General features: G+C 40.8%; 1 protein-coding gene across 10 annotated transcripts in view; it reads left to right on the forward strand.

The window, feature by feature from the left end:
- The first annotated feature begins 2089 nt into the window (after positions 1-2089).
- Positions 2090-5574, forward strand: part of LOC6038814 (protein phosphatase 1 regulatory subunit 12A) — a 108579-nt gene continuing 105094 nt past the window's right edge. For 3 of the 10 annotated variants that reach the window (XM_038264557.1, XM_038264562.1, XM_038264563.1), the window contains exons 1-2: positions 2092-2282; positions 3066-3388. The gene's annotated coding sequence lies outside the window, so the exon portion shown is untranslated. Of the gene's footprint in view, positions 2283-3065; positions 3389-3827; positions 4055-5574 lie in introns of those variants that run through there. The other 7 variants (XM_038264568.1, XM_038264565.1, XM_038264566.1 and 4 more) reach the window with 5 other exon arrangements.

The following is a 5574-nucleotide window of genomic DNA, read 5'->3' on the forward strand; positions in this document are numbered from 1 at the left end:
TAACAAAAAATGCTTTGTTTTATTTATATCACATTTTAAAATGAAATCACTTGAATAAATAAAAATGCTAAATTAAACTAAACCAACCTTAATCATTGTAGGTAACGAGTTGTACTCCGAGTTGTGCAAGCAGCTCTTGCTGATCATTGATCTTTTTATCCTTTTCTAAGAGTTCCTGTTCTAGTTTTTCTACCTTGGCACGTTCCGCGTTAAGTTCCTCTAGCAATTTGATATGATTGTCGTCATTGCAAACCTTTTCTGGAGAGACCAACTCTTCGACCGTATCGCCTACCGTTTGTTCCAAGATTTGTTCTGAACTCTCAACAAAGTCAACCTCTTCTGCAGGGGTTACATTCACGGAATCGTCTACATCATCAAGAAAGTCTTCGATACTTTCGTTGAACTCAATTAGTTGATCGGGATGGACATCCGCTTCATAGACAACTTCTTCAATTACCTGTTGCTGCTCCGTCACTTGTGATTCGTCCTCCTCCTCCTCTCCGCCATCATCCGGCGAAGTAGACCCTAAGGTAACCTCGGTCAGCACCTCCACCGGAAACAAACTGGGCACGGCCGTTCCGGTCAGCTTGCGGGTGAGAAAGTCCTTCTGCTGGAAGTGGCGATGGCACAATCGCGGCGGTTCTCGCGAATTTAGATCGATGTCGGCTTCGGTTAGCCCGCAAGCCTTGAGCCAGCGCGGCCACAGCGAGCTGTCCCGCGGTGGAAACCGGAACAGACGTAAGCCATGCTCGCGGTGTCGCGTATTTTTGCACACCAGACACTTGCGCCCGTACTTCATGGCAGAAATTTGGAACGTTTTGGTTTTGTTTTGATATATCAAAGCTAATACTGCCCAGCTGGTTTTCGACTTCATGTTTTGAACATTTTTTTCATTAGGCAGATACCCAGCCAATGCAATACGAATTCTGAAACGGAAATCAACTCGAATTGCATCCGAACTCCGTTTCAAACGCAACAAACGGTACGAACACGGAATTGAAAGCAGTTTTAGAATTCGAATTGAGTTGACTGGGTATGCGTTATATTTTGCACCCTTACCAAAAATCATGATTTATTGAGTTCCAAATCCCACTTTTCATACGATTTTTTGAGTTCAGGTATTACAATTATAAAAATTATTATATGTAATCTAGATTTCTGGAGCAACATTTGAAAGGGGCGGTACGACATTGCCCTAACGGCCTTTCGTCCCATTTAAACGCGAGTGATGAAAGGCCGTTAGAGCAATGTCGTACCGCCCTTTTCAAATGTTGCTCCAGATTTTATCTTTATCATGTCAATTTGGAGCCGCAGAAATAATCGAGGTCAAATCCAAATTCTGAAACGGAATCTAATTAAAATCGTATACAAATTCCGTTGCAAACGCAACAACCGGTTCGAACACGGAACCGGTTGTTGCGTTTGAAACGGAATTCGTACACGATTCTAATTAGATTCCGTTTCAAATTCGGATTGATTTGACTGGGTACTTGACGGTTCGAACACGGAACCGGTTGTTGCGTTTGAAATGGAATTTGTAAACGATTCTAATTAGATTCCGTTTCAAACCGGATTGATTTGACTGGGTACTTGACAGCTCGTTCCAAGTAGAGACCCTAAATAAGGAGACTGGTCGATGTGAATTGGACGTACCCAAACAGACACAAGTTTGACGTTTCCAAACGAGCATTTGCCTTTACGTCCAGCAAGACTTGGCAGTGTTGGCAAGCACAAAACATACGTTGCCAGAACGATTTAGCAAAGTCTGGCCAGTCTCCCTATTTAGGGTCTCGATCGTGGTCTCGATTCCGTGTACGAACCGGTTGTTGCGTTTGAAACATAATACGTAAACGATTCGAATTGAATTCCGTTTCAGAATTACGATTGAGTTGATTGCGCTCTATTCAAATGTTGTTCCAGACCTTTTTCGTTCACATGTTTTATCAGATCAAACTCACTGGGCACACGTCAAAACACTTTGACGTCATGAAAAACCAAGGCTGTATATCAAGGTAGGTAGCCATGATGAAAAACCATGATGAAAAACTGCCTCCAATTTTTTTTCCTAATTTTCCTAACGAAAGTGACAGTTCCTAAATATGGTTGAAGATTTTGCTAGTTCGTCACAATTAAAATCGATTAAAATGAATGAACAAACGTGTAAAAAGTGAAACTAAGCATTGATTTTGTTGACGAATCTGTGAAAATTATTCTGTCTCAGGTCAGGTTGTGTAGAGTTAGATATGGATTCAGTTTGAGAAATACGGCCAACATTCGAAAAGGTCCGAGTAGTTATCGAGTAGATTCTGGTACACTCAACCCCCGGTGGTTGGTCACTTTTTCGTTTGACACTTTTTTAATTTGTATCTCGTTGGTTGGTCAAAGTCAAACTAAAAAGTGACAAACCCTCAGAGTAAAAAAACTAATTAAGAAATCGAAGCTACAGTTAAAACCTGAAGCAACATTTGAAAAAGACGTAAAGGCTTTTTGACAGCCAGAAATATTTTGCAAATTCTGAGCTAACAGGTAACAAAACAAATTCAACAAAACCCGCAGTGTTGAAAGTTAGCTGGGAAGGCTAGCTATTGATTAACATTTCAGTTTTGTGAAAAAGTTACCTGTTGTCTCGGAATTTGCAAAATTGTTCCTGTTGTCAAAGTGCTTATCTGGTATTTTCTCGTGTTGCTCCAGAAATAATCATGCCAATGCAGAGAAGAAAAATCATCTAAATATACTCTTTTCGATAGATCCAGGGTCTTTTCTCAAGATTTTTTTTAACTGTCCCTCAAAGTAAGTCCGTCCCATATGTAATTTCGTCAATTTTGAAAATTAATCTAGAATTAATGATACAGTTTGTTTCGAAATCATGTCTGGAGTTTTTTTTTGGTTATTTGGACCTTTTTTTTAAATAACTCCAGATGTGAACTATCAGAAAACCCAATAAAATGTTGTACTTTATTCCAACTGCACTCCGCTACCAAAATCTAAACTTAGATACCTTTATGTACCCTCTTGAAGTTCATTGAAAAATAATTAATTTAAAAAAATATTACATCTTCTTACAGACCTCCATCTCCTGCAGCAACGCAATCCGTCCCAACCTGGCATCCCTGTGCAGCACATTCACTCACCGCGGTCGGTTCTCTCGAGCTAGCTCTGTGTCCCGTCCGTCGCGACGTTCCAATGCTCAATCCGTTTTCGTGTGCGACTGAAGGCAGTAGCAGAAGCGAGTGAGCCATATTCGTCTTGGCAAGTTTGGCGAGGAGGACTTTTTTTTCTTCGTTCGTGGTACGAGCTGGCCCCTGAGGCTCTGTCTAATCCGTGGCTGCGTGGAAAATATCGGCCCGTTCCGTGTGTGAAAGTGCGTAAGAATTCGGAGTTGGTGGAGGTACGCCCGCGAAGGAAAAGTTGCGATTTTTCCTTGCGCAATTTGATATCTCTTCGTCGGGGGAACCCATTTTGTGGTGCTCGTCGTGTACTAGCCGCACACTCTCGGTAGGAGAAAGTCTGGACAGTGTCTCGGAACATAAGGGCACCAGGCTCACGAGGTCCCGTACGGGCCATCCCAGTAGTCTCCGCGAGACTCCATCCTTCCCAGATTTCCTCGCCCTGGTGCATGGCTATTTTCAATTACTTCCAAATAAGAGCATTTATTTTTTGTTGCTGTTGTTGCTGCTGGCGAGCTGCGTTTGGGTACGTGCGAGAGTGAAAAATAACAAGAAGCAAACAACAAACACGACCAAGACTGAGAGGAGATCCAACACACCAAGACCGACGACGTCTACGACGACGGCGGTGAGAAGTAAAAATATTTTTTCATCGTTGCGTGTGCCGTCCTCCTCTCGGCGGCGAAGGAACCAGAAAGATTGTGTAGAAGATCTCAGCGGAAAGCGAGAAGTTTGCGCGATTCAGCAGAACACAGACCACGGGCGCGAAGGAATTTTGTGTGTGACGGAGTGTACGAAGTGTGTGTTGGGCAGCGATTTTTGGTTTTGGTGTTCTGGAAGGACTTTTGAAAAGAGGTGGTGTGCGAAGGACAAGCCGGAGAAGTTGGGTGAGTTGGGAGGAAACGCATTATGTTGAGGAAGGCAAATGCCAAACATAGCTGGAATACCAGAGATTTACCAGAATCCAAAGAATATTACCTTTTACTTACATTTACTAATAACTTGCAGCTTGTCTTCAAACTGAAAGTGTTGATTCGTTTGTTATGGAGCAATTCCAGCTCAAATCGGGATTTTTGCTGGTACTTTTGTACCGACCCTCTCCGATTTCAATGAAACATTGTAGAAATTTTATCCTAGGTCTATTTAAGCCATTTTGATGTATATGGAGCCAATTGTACTCGAAAATAACATTTGAGAAGGGCGTAAGTTATTTGAATATGTTTGTATTTTGTAATTTAAAATAACTGTATCTCGCACCGTATCAAAACGTGGTCAAAGACAAACTTTCAGGAAATTGGACGTGCTTTCTGAAAAAATACACTGTATTAAAAATACACGCCACTTCTATGAGATTTTTATATTTTAACTTAAAAGTTAAATTTTAAGGTTATGTCACGATTTTTTTTCGTTCAAAATTTTTAAGGAAATGGCCTAAGATGTTAAAAAAAGACTCACGAAAAATGCAGGATGGTATGTCTCTCCTTAGATATACAAAAATCTGTTATTTGAAATGTAGTCTAAACGTTAAAACTTCTCAGATAATTTGACTCGTTTTTGCCTTCCTCACGTCACTGAGGAAAGGCTATAAAATCACTCGAAAAATGAACTCCTCAACTAGACCTCCTAGACCCACCTTCATGTATACCTATCGACTCAGAATCAAATTCTGAGCAAATGTCTGTGTGTGTGGTGGGATGTTGATCAAAAAATTGTCACTCGATTATCTCGACATTGGCTGAACCGATTTTGTCCGTTTTAGCGTCATTCGATCCATCTTGGGGTCCCATAAGTCGCTATTAAAAATTATGCAGTTTAGTTAAGTACTTCAAAAGTTATGCTAAAAAAACGATTTTAACAAAAGTCCGGAAGATTGTAAAAAGGGTGGTTTTTGTAAGAAAACCCGTCATGCTATACATTTTTAGAAAGGTATTTAAAAGACCTTTCCAACGCGTCCAAGACATTGAGGATTTGACAAATCTATTAAAAGTTATAAGCACTTAAGTGTTATTTATACGCTTTTTGGAGGCCGGATCTCAGATATGTTGATGAAAACGTTGTCCGGATCTCTCATGCGACATATCGTTGGATAGGTATTCAAAAGAGCTTTCCAATGCGTGTAAAACATTGAAGTTCTGACAACCCTATCAAAAGTTATAAGCACTTAAGTGTTATTTACGCACTTTTTCGAGGCCGGATCTCAGATATGTTGGTGAAAACGTTGTCCGGATCTCTCATGCGACATATCGTTGGATAGGCATTCAAAAGACCTTTCTAACGCGTCCAAAACATTGAAGATCTGACAACCCTATCAAAAGTTATAAGCACTTAAGGATATTTACACACTTTTGCATTTTGGATAGCAACTTTTAAATGTGAGGAAGGCACCAACCACCTAAGGGTGGATTAA

The sequence above is a fragment of the Culex quinquefasciatus genome, chromosome 3 (assembly GCF_015732765.1).
Source record: "Culex quinquefasciatus strain JHB chromosome 3, VPISU_Cqui_1.0_pri_paternal, whole genome shotgun sequence".
Taxonomy (NCBI): domain Eukaryota; kingdom Metazoa; phylum Arthropoda; class Insecta; order Diptera; family Culicidae; genus Culex; species Culex quinquefasciatus.